The sequence below is a fragment of the Bemisia tabaci genome, chromosome 5 (assembly GCF_918797505.1).
Source record: "Bemisia tabaci chromosome 5, PGI_BMITA_v3".
Classification (NCBI taxonomy): domain Eukaryota; kingdom Metazoa; phylum Arthropoda; class Insecta; order Hemiptera; family Aleyrodidae; genus Bemisia; species Bemisia tabaci.
Window position 1 is genome coordinate 6,906,968 of NC_092797.1, and position 16,161 is coordinate 6,923,128.

A 16,161-nucleotide genomic window follows, 5' to 3' on the forward strand; every position below is an offset into this window, starting at 1 on the left:
GAAGATCAACTAGACATTTCGTTCATTCCGGGCGAAAAAATAAAACTCAATGGTTTGTAAAATTGAGTTTATTCGCAACGCAAAGTGCCAGATGAAATCACCGTCCCGAGGCAGGTCTCGCGACCATGGGACCGTGCGCGCCGACAAAGCGTAAACATGGGAACCTACACTGAATCTTGAGAAACGAAACGCGGCTCCATCCGTTCCATTTCCGTGGTTGTAGAAAGCGATTCGCGAATATTTGCGAGATCATAAAAATTGACTTATACTCCCTTTTAACGGCATGTGTGGAGTACTTTCACAGGGTGACCGAAGAGTTCTGTCGCTCCTCGGGGAATTTTTTTGAACGATTTCATGTTTAAAATAAGGTGATTACTTCAAGAATATGCCTGTATCTATCTACAATACTTAAATTAAATTGGTTTAAAATACAAAGGATCGTTAAAATAATGATACAATGATTATCTAAGAGAACAGGAATTTTGAGGTAAAGGTAAAAATGATAGCCGAATAACTGCGCATTTACAAATTATATTACATTATCTCAAGGTTTCCGATTAATTGGTCATTTTCAGAGGCAATATTAATTAATGCATGAGTTGTATATAATTGAAACTATTAGGTAGATGAATAATTATATGAATGAATAAATTCCGACTTTTTACTTCTAAAAAAAACAAGTCTCGAGTAAAGTCGAGTCCTTGCAAAATATCAATGGACTATAAAATGAATAAACAAATTCAAACTGTCAATCTTATCGTATGTGTGTCAACTTAGTACGTAAGAAAAGATAGGAAAATTTGATGAACGGAATTTTTGGACGTGTAAGTTAGTTTTTAAATGGGCAGCTCACTCTTTGTTGATCTTGGTTTGTTTCCGAGCAAATATTTGAATTGTCATTAAAAAGCAGATTCGGAAAGCTAATTTCTCACTCTTTAGTTGATTTTTGAAATTTTTCAGCATTTATAATGTTTAATGAGTGAAATTTTGTGAAGGAGTCACGTTTCATGGTGATTTAGAAGTTACCATGTTTAATATTGCATTCACACCTAAACATCACAGCTGGAATGATTTGAAATGTATTACGGAGGAAAGAACCACTTTTTTGGCTCATCTGTGAGAACATCTCACTCCGTAGGTAAATTAATGGCATATTTTGTATTTCTATTGTAAGTAAATGAGTAAAAAAAGTTGGCTTTTTTCAGCGCCTACGGTTCAATCATACCCAACAAACTTGCCATGAAATGAATAATAACGGCTGGATACAACTATTCGTGCTCTATGGATGCGTGTGTTGCATATATGAACATCTGAAGGCGTTTTGACCGTATCGCTGTTCACAAGTTTTGCTCGCGGTGGTCATACTGCGATGCACACCACTGTAAGCATGAAGCAATCTAAGAAAGACGACTAAGGAAAAAAGAAACGTAAAATCATGCTACATTTTTAGTTTTACTAATCTTGTTACCACACTAAACCACCTTGACTATACCACACCAACTGTGGGACTCTAAAACTCATGCCGCCGACAGGAATCTTTAAAAGTATTTTCTGCTCGGATTGTATTTCTTTCGGTGAAAACTACCTGAAATTTTCTTAACAATGTATCGAGTTTTCACGCAAGACTCACAAAGGTCACAAGAAGTTCGTGCAGTTACGAAGATGAAGCATCCCTCAAACTTTTTCAACAAGTGACAGGATAAGTATAACAAGAATAAATGTACATGATTTTCAGAGACTAGATATCAACCACCTTTCCACAAATAGGATCGATCCATTTTCTTTTTGTCTAAATCCTTGTCTATAAATTTCAATAATGAGTCCGCTGAGTATCTCCATGAGAAAGTTATCTCTGTAATAAGATTCGTATCAGTGTTCGAAACTCACATGCACCAACGCTCTAAATGCGCCTAAGAAATCGGCCATGGCGCCTAAAAAAAGAAGGCTCTGCGCCAACGTAGCCCCTAAAAATTAACCTTTCCCCTCCAAAAACAAATCCTACTTTTCCTGTTTGGTGATTTTTCGAAATTTCCCCCAAGTTACAGTCACTAGTTCTATAACTAAAACATATTGCGTCTAACTTTTCACTAAATACACCGTTGTATATTGGCAAAAAGGCAATTTGGCCCCCAAAAAATCTTCAATAGCCCCTAAAAATCGAGCTTGATGCGCCACATGGCTCCTGAAATTCAAAGGTGCACTAGAAAAAAAACACATTGGATCCAGAGTCCAGACTCTTAAGAACATCGACAAGAAAACATACTCTTCATTCAATCGGATTTTTGCTTCAATCAAGAACCAAGCCTCTTAATTTGAGCGGATTTCCTTTTGATTCAAGCAAAAATCTGATTGAATCACGAGTATTTTTTCTTGTCAATGTTTTCAAGAGTCTGGACTCTACATCCAATGTGTTTTTCTTTCCAGTGTGAGTTTCGAACACTGGTTCGTATGGATGTGTAGACGAAGAGAAAACGAAACCGGAGGGGAATCGCATGCATTTCCAGCGCACCCTATGAACATTATACAACACGTTTTCACTCGGAATACTTTCCCTGTATTTTATCTCTCGTCGCAGCTATGATTTGATTTTTTATTTCCTCCATCTGGAATGAGTTTTACTTCCCGATGGCGATGCGCAAGGTACCCGGGGTGAGGGGGGGGGAGGGGGGAGAATATCCCTCGGTAATTATTAAAGTCGCGCGGCCTCGGTCCTTACAAGGGGGAGGAAAAAAGTTGGGGGATGGGATCCTTGCAACAGTCGAGAAGTATCAGCCATCAATTATTTAACGGTAGGAGGCGCCACCCGCGCGGGGAGATAATGGACGGATTTTAAAATCGTCATCAATAATTCGGGACGGGGAAAGCTAAATGCCTGTCGCCGGAGGAGTGAAATTCGAAACAGTGAACTTGTGTCTCGCGCCCGATTCACATTGATTCCATCCGGAGACGAGCGCCTCCAGATTAATTGAACGTGTTTATGCCAAAAGGAACTATGTCTCAAGCGAATCCAAAGCACTTAGTTCCTTTTAGCATAAACACGTCCAATTGTAAAACTGATTCCGGTTCACCGGTGCCGCTGGCCTTCCACCATCCGTCGTTCCTGACTTGAAGGAGCGTAACTCCGTTCTCAGGTTGCCAAATTGACTCAAACGATTCAAGTTTTTACAAGAATGAATTCGTGCAATGGAGATGGCAACACAATGCGGAACATAGTAAGTTCACGTCTCATAGCATCGCGCCTTCAATTTTGCAAATACCGCGCGGATATCCATCAAGCACGAATAGTTGTATCTCTGCGCCGTCATCAACGCGCGCCCTCTTCCTTGCACAATTTCAATGCGACACACCATTGAAATTGTCCGTTGAATGGAGCTGTTGCATGTGTGAGGAATTTCCGATTTGACTGTTGATTCTTACGTAAAAGTTCGCGAGAAACACGATGGTGCCACTGGTTTTCTCTGAAATCAACGCCCAAGCTCAAAAAAGCTCTCAAGTTGAGGCCAAAATGGAGGGGATAGCCCACGCTATCCTGAGAGCCCACCTCTACATCAAAACAAACTTTCCATGCAAAGATAGGGAACAAATGCATTGACAGGGCTGCCACTTTATTTGGGGACCCTAAAATTGAAAACACAGCAACCCAGCTAATGTAGTTGCTCCCTATCTTTGCATGGAGAGTTCGTCTTGATGTAGAGGTGGACTCTCAGGTTAGCGTGGGATGTCCCTCCATTTTGGCGTCAACTTGAGAGCTTTTTTTGAGCTTGGGAGTTGATTTCAGAGAAAAGCAGTGGCACCATCGTGTTTCTCGCGAACTTTTATGTACGAATCGATAGTCAAATCGCAAATTCCTCGCACATGCAACATCTCCATTGCTGTCCCTTATTTCTGATTTTTGGATGGGATCAGAAGAAAAATTAGCTAAATTCTCGGTTAGATTTGCTCAGGATTCTTCCGGTAAAAATTGATTTGCGAGGGAAATTTGGCAACATTGAATATAGTAATGTTCTTTCGAGAGAAAACGACGAATCAAGTGAAGGAAGAACACCCTACTAGCCTTCAGGCGTGGCAAAATTCGTTTCGACAAATCACGAATTTTCCCGAAAATTCGTGAATAATTTTCATCCAATGTGTCGGAGAATTTTATTTGTAATTTTGCCGATTGCCAAACCAAGGAACGTAACTCCATTCCAAAGTTGCAAAATTACCGCAAACAATTCAATTCTTTACGAGAATAAACTACATAATTTTCTTCGAAAATTTGTCTGATTTTTGCATGAGAGTAAAAAAAAAATTGTGAAATTTTCAGTCAGAAATCTTTTAAAATCCCCTGGTAAAAAACGAAATTCTCATGGAAAAATCTGGCAACATTGGAATCAAGTTAAGTTCTTTTCCGAGAGAAACGAAGCGCAGTGGATCGAGTCAATAAGACAGGTCGGACATGAAATTCTCGACTGAAACTCCAAATGTTGATGTTTATTTCGTTACATTTTAAACTTTCAGGGGTGCTTTGAGAAGATAATTCCATGAGAAAACCAATTGAACCACTTTTAGAACCTCAAAGTTTTGTATAGACGGATTTATAAGCGTTTATAGTCTCCAATTTTGTCCGACCTCTCCTATTGACTCGACCCATTGTGTGACGATTTGATCTACATAGTTTGAAAATTCCAAGGAAAAATATTCATAACCTCCTTCGCAAATGTATATTTTCTGAGAGGAAATTTGGCAACATTCGAATGCTCATACGGCTTTTTTCCTTAGCATCGCAGTGTGCGCACTCCTTCCCTTCTCACCCGTTTCTACTGCGTCCTCGTTCTTCGCTACGTGTCCTAATTCCCAAAACATTTTTCCGTTCGTTTGAACAGCGTGCCTGCCACAATCCCTATCGTTTTTGCCACATAGCTCTGAAAAATCAACACTTTTCCCACATTTAAAAGCATATGTATAATGCCAATTTTATTGCCGCACATGGCAACCTTATTCGGCTTCTTACCTTTCCCCTTTCATCCAAAGCCCGGCAAGCTTTCAAAGTTCAATAGCCCTTCAAAAATTTGTAAACGAGCCTTTTGCGCGTGTATTTTTTTTTACCGAACAACGTAACAGCTCGCATTAGGTCTTCAAGAGCAAGAATGAGTTTTTTTCCGTGTCGTATCTTGGGAGATATCCTGATTTCATTATTCGAAGAAATGGTGGTGAGATGCTGGTTCATTTGATCGATTACGCGAAACGCGTTGTAGTGAGGAACAAGGAATTATTGTCAAGTGTCGAAAACGCCTTCTGTTTCGTGTGATACTTTTTTGCTTACACCAAAGTATGATTTATTCATATGAAAAATTATCGTGCATCTCGATACCAAGTCGTAGGATCTTAAAATCGCCTATCGAACATTCATCAAGTTCCGTCGCGCAATTTAGTCGGGAAAATCTTCGATGGGAACGCTTGGCATAGAATTATACGAGTACGCAGTTTGATCTGAGGAACTTGGGGAATTCAAAAAAAATCATTGGAGAGTTTTCTCAAAAAGACATATTTTATCAGAGGAGGTTTTGGCAAAATTTAAATGCCCGTGCAACTTTCGTAGAGATGGAAAAATAAATTTCACTTGTGAAATTCACGTAGAATTTACCTTCTACCTTCTCTACCTTCTCTACCCTCTCCACCATCTCCACCATCTCCACCATCTCCACCTTCTCCACCTTTTCCACCTTCTCCACCTTCTCCACCTTCTCCACCTTCTCCACCTTCTCCACCTTCTCCACCTTCTCCACCTTCTCCACCTTCTCCACCTTCTCCACCTTCTCCACCTTCTCCACCTTCTCCACCTTCTCCACCTTCTCCACCTTCTCCACCTTCTCCACCTTCTCCACCTTCTCCACCTTCTCCACCATCTCCACCTTCTCCACCTTCTCTACCTTCCCTAGAGCCCTATCCCCTCCGTCCATAACTAAGCCAGCCACACTGCCGTCCCAAGGGAAAACACCGTATGATCCTTCAGGAGTTGCCAAATTTCTTCTGGCAAATCGCTGATTTCCAGGAAAATTCTTGAACATTTTTCGGTCAATGTCTGAGATAATTTTGTTTGTAATTTAATCTAAAGTGTCTGAAACTTTCGAGGAAAAACATTCATTATTTTCCTCAAAAATAAACGTTTTATCAAAGGAAATTTGGCAACTCTCGAATGTTCATACGGCGTTCTTCCTTAGCAGGGCAGCAGAGGTAACCGTTGTTTGACACCATCAAACTCGGGTTACCTGGCCGCGAATCGAACTCGGGACCTCCCGATCATAGAGCAAGCGCTACAACCACTACACCACAGGAGGACGACAATTTAAGGGGTGTTGCTAAAAGAAAATTTCACGATTAAACCGATGGAACCACTTTAAAAGCTCTACGTATCGTTTTAGAGCGGATTCTAGCTTTTAAAGTGTCGAAATCATGTCCGAGCTTTCCCTCGAGCTTTTCCCGACTCGCTTCACTGTGCGGCAGTATTTTCGGGCCTCCAATTGATTCAAAGTGGAAATTTTACGGGCCCTTGCGTCCGGCAATTCCCTCTCGAATTCTCGATTATAGCCAACTCATCAATTATGCTGCATTCGCTATTGATCCTCTCCAGTTATAATCTGACGCAAGAGTAAATCACTTACTTAATCCCGCATTTGGCCCGCGTGGTAATGGCACGCATCAAAGTCCCACTCTCATAGATAGACCCCACCAGCCCCCCCCCCCGCCTCGCCCTGCCCCTCCCCCCACCCGGCTCATAAGAAAGATGTACTCCTACCATCCTGGATAGAACATTCAATTGCCGTCTGTTTCCAGCAAGCCAACGTCCATGAATTCCTAAGCGCGCTCCATGACAGCGGCGTGGCGTGCTTTGCAATATATCGATTGATTTTTCCCTAAAACCTGTGGAAAAGGATCGATAGACAGGGTGTTCGCAACAAACACCTTAATAATCGATTCTTAACGGCAGCTTCAAATGGGGAAATATCGATAATCGATCATTCGTGACTCGCTACCGGTAGCTGCCGTTCTCAAATCGCAATGGCTCTTCCACGAGTATCTTTTCAATTTCATGTTGTATCTGCATTATTCAAGTGCGTTTTCTCCTCTTCAGAGTGATATGAAATTGGTAAAAATTAGATCGCGTTAGAGAGGTCCGATTCTGGCAACCAGTCCGTTTCGTCAAGTTTCGTAGAGTACCTTCGATACTTGACGAGGGGAAGCGAAGATATCGTTTCACAGACGAAGGAATGTAACCCCGAAGGTTGTCAAACTGACGCAGACAAGTCAACATTTTGCAGAATGGTGCAGTTTCTGTCCTACGTTTTGTTGATTTTAGCGTACAATCAGAAAAAAATTGGTAAAACTTGGGATTAGAGGAGCCAAATAGTTTCCAATGAAACATGGTTATAAGCTCTTATTTTGTCTGAAGAGAGATACGACCACTGTTGCATCAAATATTCACGCAGAGAACTTTAATCTTGTTATAAAATAGTTTAAAATCGACTGATGGTCGAGAATTAGCGTTTAGTTTCAGCACATTCCGTAAACTTTTTTTTGTCCGCGCACTTGTTTTGTCCACTCGTTATACGTCCACGCGTAAAATAAGCAACAGTGACTTGGTCCAAGCGTAATACGAGTATTTTAGGTCGTATTGAGAAAATTGAGAGAGAAGAAGGTGTTCTTATGGTAACTCATTTTTGAAATGAGGTGTTACTTTCTTCTTTTGATTCATTTTTTCAAATTGTCATATTGATTTGGCTTTATTTCTATACTTAAAATTTTCGATATAAAGTATATCTTTTATGCACCCTTTTTTAAAATGCAAATATTGCTTCATTTAAAAAAAAATTCATATTTTTAAAACGTGGCAAATATTTGTAAAGCCTGTTCCAAGCGATGGCATCGATATTAATCTCAATGATCCGTAGTTGTGTTGAAAGGAACTATACAAAAATGAATGGATGAGGGGAAAAACCCAAAAGCACTCAATCTTTCGTTTTAACCCATTTGTACATCGATCTTTTAGGGTCAAATACGTCGACTTTTGAGCGTTTGGTTACGCGTACACCTCGCTGCAGCACAGTAAAAGCACAAAATATAAATGGACAAATTAAAGTTCCTTGGAAATCATTAAATTTGACACGGAACCGCCTTTTACTTACAAAACACACATTTTATTTTCCTGCTTTAATACATATTTGTTTTCCCCATCAATTTAAATGAGAATAATCTATGCAGAGTGTGCAAACATTTCAAAATCATGAGTTGAAAAACGCTGACTCCGCGAGTTTAAATATTAAAGCCTAACACAGAGCGAAGAGGCGTATTAGCAGCGCGGAATGCGCACTGGCGCCTACAAACCTAACTGGATACTTCTCGCATTGCGCAATGCGTGAAGTATCCAGTTAGGTTTGTAGGCGCCAATACGTGTCCTGCGCTGGCCGGCCGATCGCGGCAGCGCAGCGTGCCACTGCGCCTATAGCAAGTATTTCACAACAGAGGTGTTGCACAGTACCATTCGGCATTTAAGGCACTCCAACATATTACGAATGACAGGCATCCTTTGGGAGTACGAAACTTTCCTCGCAAAATAAATCAAGATACTATGGCATGAAAAGGGACAAGTAGTCCAAAAACTCACCAAGTCCTATCATCCGTATTTAATAACGTTCAACGTAATTATTTAATTTCATCAGAAAAAAAAGTGCCTGGATTTAGACAGAAACATTCTTGAACATATGCCGTCAAGAAGATTTTATTTTGAAAAGCGGATTTCTGCTTGATGTAAGTGAATTATTCTTCTTATATGAGCATCTTTTCTTCTTTAAACAAGTGTTGTTGCCTTTATTGAATCATAACTAAATCTTCTTGGCGGTAAATTTGAGCATATTTCTACTCGGATCAAGTCTCTCTATCCTCTAATGAAGCTTAAAAATCATGCTAAACTTTATCGAATACAGATACTAGGACTTAGTAAGCTTTTTGACTACCGCTTTCATTTTGCCCTCACCACTCCAATTAATTTGGGAAGGAAGTACTTGGTGCAGAAGGTTTACCCGGTTCAGGTATAACATGATGGGATTTTTTCGAAAGATAATTGAGATTCTTGTCGCACCAAAGAGGTGTGAAGAGTTTTGGTGAATTTCCCCTCGTGAAATTGACGCTCCCCCATGTTTACGAAAAATCTCAACTATACATTTTTCTCCGTTGGACCAAACAAACAAAAAGAAAAAAAAACAAGTAAACCGTCATTCTTCTAAGCCATTATACATTTCCATCCAAAAAGGTCGTAAGCAATTGTCGTTTGTATTTACATGCGGACCAATCAACTTTGGATCTTAATTGGTAAGTGGACCAAAACTCCCCTGCCAAAAAACGCGTGGATGTAAACTACCAGAAAAAACAGATGCGCGTACAACAAATCGTTAACAAAATGTCGCATAGCCTAGTGTTTATATTTTTGGAATCAGTAAATTGAAACTTCTCAATCAAGACATAACAATGATTTTTAATGCAAATATTTTAACTCTGGTGTGGGCGATGAAGTATCACACGAAACTGAAGGCGTTTACGGCTTTCGACAACAGTTCGTCATTGCTCTCAACAACGCATTCGGTGCGTACCTAAACGGGTCGAATAAACTCGCATCTTCCAGCCATTCCTTGGAAGCCACGAATCCGGTTTTATAAATTAGATTTTTTTAAGAGTCAACAGCTGAAATGTATTTCTACTTGTAATGGACTCGTTTTCTGACAATAGTTAAAAGTGGAATCGCAGAATATTTTAGGAGACTTTGCTCGATGCCCTAATGTTTGCTTACTGCTGCTGTAAATTTACTTTATTATAGTGCGTAGAATTCGTAGAGAATTAGCCATCGAACAGACCTCAATACGTCTTACCAGTTTTTAAGCTTATACCTTCAAAACACGATTCTTCGATTCGCAAAATCGACTCATTGTTAGAAAAAGAAACAAAAACAAGAACTTGAGAATAATCAAAGAGGTGGTGGAAGCTAAGCCGATAAGTCAGGATTCCTCCCAGCAGAACGCGGCAAGACCTGGCGCACAATGAAACGAGTCTTCGGGAAGGTCGGACGTGAACATTTTCGACAAAACTACAAATTTTGATGTTTAGTTTATCACAATATGACTTTAAAAAGAGATGTTTTATATAAAAGAAATTTTAGAACAAAACCATTTTTGAACTCCTAGATTTTGTGCTAACGGAAATATAAGCTTTTAAAGTTTCCACATCATTTCTGACAAGCGGCGAGGCGTAGTCATCGACTTTCGATATTATATTTTTTGAGAGTACGCTAAAGAATCGATTATGAAGGTATTCGTTGCAGATACTATAATAGGACGTATGTCTATCAAACGGAACTAAGCGGCATAAGGGGAGGAAGGTAGAGAGGGGGCTTGGATTGGCGGCGGAAACAGGCGCCGGGCTCGTTCCGTCCTATACTCGCAATGCTTATCTATGGCGCTTAGTTCCGTTTGACAGAAATGCGTCTGATAGATCCTTTCCCATCGGTTTAAATGGCAGATCAATTGATCCATCGCGAAGCACGACGCAACGACAAGGCGTGAATTATTCACTGGAAAAAAACACATTAGATCTAGAGTCCAGACTCTTGAAAACATTGACAAGAAAAAGGACCCTTGATTCAATCAGATTTTAGCTTAAATCAAAAGGAAATCCGCCCAAATGAAGAGGCTGGGTTCTTGATTTAAGCTTAAATCTGATTGAATCAAGGGTCCTTTTTCTTGTCGATGTTTTTAAGAGTCTAGACTCTAGATCCGATGTGTTCTTTTTCCAGTGATTGACTATCGATGTATTCCATTTGAAGCTGCGATAAAGAATTTATAATTAAGGTATTCGTTTCAAACACTGTGATAATCGACCCTTTTTCGCAGGTTTAAATGACAGATTCGTCGATTTATCGCAAAGCACGACACGCTGACCAGGCTCAACAATGATAATTTTCTATCTGAAGTTATGGTAAAGAATCGATTATCAAGCTAACCGCCACAAACACTCTGATAATAGATCCTATTCCATAGGTTTAGATGAATGGTCAATCGATTCATCGAAATTCACGACACGCTGACCAGGCTCGACAATCGATAATTTACCATTTGAAGTTATGGCAAAGAATCTACTATCAAGGTAACCGCCGCAAACATTCTGATAATAGATCCTTTTCAATAGGATTAGATGGATGATCAATCGATTCATCGAGAATCACGCTATGCCACTGTGTCCGACCTATCTCTTTGCTGATCCCTCTGTGCGGCGCGGCGCGGCGTGAGTCCCCAGCGAACGAACAGGTCGAATTGGGAACTCGCCAAAAGAAAACATCCGCAGGTCGCCCGCCCCAGCCGCCCCCCGAGGGAAAGTTCACTAAGTTCGCGATCGACAAGAAAGCAACTAAAAGTTGAGGAGTTTTTAAACTTCACCGGGACCAATCAATCTGAGATAGCGACGACTAAACTGGGGCTTCACATGGACGTAGTTAAATTCAAATTTACTGCTCAGAATGCAAAATATCAACCCAAACAAAAGGCACGAGGCCAAGTTGCCGGGTCGGTCGCCTGAAATGGCGCCGAGGAGATCGAGCAGAGTTCAAACGCGCGGCGGGAATCAATGATTTGGACGCATTACTGCAAGATGGAACTATAGACGAGTGGGAAAGATGGGGTGTACTCTAGAAAGCTGCTCTGGAAAGTTTTAATATAAATGTTGTCCACCGGCAACAAATTAACGACATTTTTAATGAAAGGGGTCAGGGTCAACAGACTGTTGACTCCATTGCAACTTTGTAAATTTTCATCTGACAACGTTTTTTCTTTTCATTTATTTTTATTGTCATGTATCACATTGAAAATTCGGGGGCTTTGCGTTTTTATAAAGAAAATTAACAAAAAAAATTGGAAGAAAATTGTGCTTGAGCCGATAATATGTTTTGAAGTTGGACGTATTTCTGTTAAACGGAACTACAGTAGAGTGGGAAAGATGCGGTGTACTCTAGAAAGCTACATAAGAAACAATGTAAAAGTGGGCGTGATTCCCTTTGGAGAAATTTAAAAGCGGGATTTTACATTCTGTCGGACGGAACTAAGCGCCAACTGTATATATGCTAACTCATGAGCCGTGGGCATGGTGCAAGGGCGTTGTGGACAGAACTCATGAGTTAATGATTGGGCAACGGGACGTAGTCGCTCCCGTCGTCGTCACCAGTGGCGTGGCGTGAATTGCGATATATCGATTGTTATGCCATTCAAACCTATGAAAAAAGATCGATTATTAGGGTGTTCGCAGCGAACACCTTAGTAATCGATTCTTTACCATAGCTTCAAATGGCGAGGTATCGATAATCGATTATTCACGCCACGCCACTGGTCGTCACTGACGTCACTGGCGCTTTAAAATTTCCATTCATTCTCACCGCTCTCAACTAACGAGCACACCATTCTTTTCCATCCGCACACAGTTCCGTTCGGCAGAAATACGTCCAAATGACGCTAAAGAGATCGGACAGAATTTGAACGCACGTCAGGAATCAATGATTTTATAATAGCTATTAAATTGGAAAGAACCGAGCCTTAGAAAAATATAAATTATAGGGGTGGTTTTAAGCTCTACTAGTCATAAGAACATAGATTTTGGATGCGCCAAAATGTGTGTTGAGCTTCATCCCTGACATTGAGATTTTTGAAGGAATAAAGCTTTAAACCTCTCTCCCTCAACTCAATCATGATGTGACTAGATACTTCTCTATTTCAACAAGTTCAACTCATATTCGTCTAACATATGCGGTCAAATAATATTCAAATTGCAGGGCATTTCGTCAAAATTGTAGAAGAAATAATTTTTGAATGTTTTGAGCTTTAAACAACAGAATCTTTATTTTTAATGTTTTAAACGAAAACTGTAGAATAGTAGTGAGATTTAAGAGTCAGTCTCTTTTTCATGAAGTTTCAATTAATTGTATAACATCGGAAGCGATTTTTTATTAATAAAATACTAAAAACACCTTCTTTCGAGTTTCATCACTCGTAGCATGGTCGAGATTTACTAATTATATATTTGCCTAGCATCCAAAGAAAAAATATATGATTGAGATTTTTGGTAAAAATTGGGTTCAATTATACGACGAAAAATTCACTAAATCTCCTCACACCTCTTGGGCACAACAGGACGTAATCATCTTTCGAGAAAATCCCATCTTTTTATACCTGAACCGGATAGAACTTTTGATTTGCCTCAGCTAAAGGCTCTTAGATTTTTCCTGTGTACGATAACTTCGCGACGGCGCCGCGCTTCAAAAGCACGAAGTTCCCTCGCAAATTAAATCAAGTGACGAGGACAAAAAAGATAGCAGTATAGTTGAAAAACAGACCAAGTCCTAGTTTCTGTATTCAATAACATTTAGCATGATTTTTCAACGTCATTAATGGAAAAAGTGACTTGATTCAAGCAGGAATCTGCTCAAATTTACCGCTAAGAAGATTGCCTTATGAATCAATAAAGAAAATAATACTTGTTCAAAGAAAAAAGATGCTTCCTGAAAAAAGAAAGTCACTTATATCAAGCAAAAGCCCGCTTCCATTCAGCTATTTTATTGTTAGTTCAAAATATAATCTTCTTTACGCCATACTCAAGAATGTTTCTGCTTAAATCGATCCATTTCTTTCTTTAATTAAATTCAAAAATTATGCTAAACCTTATTAAATACGGATGCTAGGACTTGGCAATGTAAAAATGCGCGAGATAATGGGTATAGAGAATGACATCGTGCACGATATCAGGTCCAAGCAGTTGGTCTGGTATGGACATGTGCGAAGGGTGGCAGAAGATCGGGTGCTCAAGCAGGTTTTCGATTGGGTTCCTCCCGGAAGGCGACGGCGTAAAAGGCCCTTTGCTTTAGGCGCCGTGGGCGGCCAGCTAGCGCGGAACGCGCATTAGCGCCTACAAACCTAAGGGGATACTTCAAGCATTGCGCAATGCGTGAAGTATCCCTTTAGGTTTGTAGGCGCCCGTGCGAGTTTTGCGCTGGCAGCACGCCGCTTTGCTCTGTGTTAGGCTGCGATACTTAAACTCGCGGAGTCGGCATTTTTCAACTCATGAATTTGAAATGTTTGCACATTCTGCGTAATTATTCTTATTTAAATTGATGAAAAATAATATGTATTAAAGAAAAATATAATGTGTGATTTGTAATTTTTTGTAATCCGTGTCGAATTTAATGATTTCCAAAGTAATTTAATTTTTTCTTTTATTTTTGTGATTTGATTGTACTGCAGCGTGGTGTACGCGCAAAGAATCGCTCAAATTTGGACATATGTATTTGACTCTAAAAGATCGATGTATACAAATCGGTTAAAACTAAAGATTACAAGCTCCTTGGTTTTTTCCCCTCTTTTATTCATTTTCGTATAGTTTCTTTCGACACCACTGCGGCTCATTGAGATTATTATCGATGTCATCGCTTGGAAAAGGTTTTACAAATATGTGCCACGTCTTGAAAATGTAAATGTTTTTAAAATGAAGTCATATTTTCATTTTAAGGAAAAAAAATTGTTTATATAAGGTATATTTTAAATTGAAAATGTTAAGGACAGAAATAAAACCAAAAAGCAGCAATGACAATTTGAAAAATGAATCAAAAGAAGAAAGGAACATTTCATTTGAAAAATGAGTTACCATAAAAACACTTCCTTCCTCTCAATTTTCTCCTTTCGATATTTTCAATATAATTTTACATAGGTACGGACTAAAATATAACACTTGGACCAAGTCACTGTTGCTTATTTTACGCGTGTACGTAAAGAACGGGACAAAACAGGTGCGTGGACAAAAAATCGTTGACGGAATGTCCTGAAACTGCTTCGTAAGCTGCTATTCAACGTTTCTCAAACGTAAGAACTTAACCGGCTTTCAACGTTGCAAAATCCCATTCCCAAATAATGTTATATACAAAAAGAAAAAACTGTTGAGCGCCTAAAAACGAAAGTTTCACTGGCTTTTTCTCTTGATTACTTGCAAAAAACAAAATTTTGGACAGCAATATGATCTTCATATCTTTGAGGGAAGAGGAATTTTCTTAATCAGTTATGAATCACAACCTAGGAATGGACTCTTCCAAGTAGAATACGATGTATTAATGGGAAAAATGTGAGTACAAATCTTTTGACTCCGAAGTAGCTCCAATAGCGTTACCATTCATTTGCGGAGGTGCGCTTACTTTACGTCCGTATTCAGACCTTCGTTTATTCTGGTCGAAAAAATATTTCAGGGCAATATTTCGTCAAAAACTCGATCAGAATCCGGGGAAAATGGTGTTAACAAGTGTTACACAAATCATGATGGGCGAAGGCAGTTTCGTCACTCCACCTGTGTAAGAGCGTATCTCGATTTCCGTAAGAGCCCCAGAAATCATTGATTTACATGGGAAACAGGGCTCACGTTCAAATTGAGATACGCCTTCACGTCCAAAGTGCGACGGACGGTTTGCAGTTAGGGGAGGAGGGGGTGAGAAAACGGGAAAAACGAATTACATAATACTTGAACGGCTCCTTACGGAAAATGGTAAACTTGAGTTTTGAGAGGGGAACTGGGTACTCTGCTACTCTGAAACGAGGATTTACGAAGTGATGAAAAATCTTCGACTGAAAGGTGAGCGTCAGCAATGGCTGTTTAATATAAGATTTGGAAGGGGGTTTTCCTTTGATGTTTGGAAGTGTTCATTTCTGACGAATGCGAAGAATCAAAGGCAAAGATTAGGTCGGAGGTAAGGAGACTTGAGAGCGCTAAGAGGGACAAGTGCAATACGTGGCACACGCTTCATCACAAGTAACGTTCTTATTCCCCCAAAATTAATTTTCAAAATATTTAGCTTGGATTATCTTCCTCCGCATTTGACCTTTCTTCAAGCTTCTTTCATGACTTCTTGCACGTACTCCGACAATATTGGGTAATTAACTCAATAAAACTACTAAAAACGTGTTAAGGTGTGATATTATTGTGTGAAAACGACATGCGATTTATCGCATCGATTGGTTCCATTTTTCCGGCTACTCGTCACTTTTCTCGAATTTTGAGAGAGAAATTCAATTTAATAAAGGCGTGTTTTTTTAGAGAGAAAATATCCAATTC

The 16,161-nt window shown here is 39.7% G+C and overlaps 1 protein-coding gene across 2 annotated transcripts in view; it reads left to right on the forward strand.

Annotated features, from left to right (window-relative positions):
- The window catches only part of TkR99D (Tachykinin-like receptor at 99D), a 335,482-nt gene that overhangs the window by 315,206 nt on the left and 4,115 nt on the right, over positions 1-16,161 (forward strand). The gene's annotated exons all lie outside the window — the stretch shown is intronic.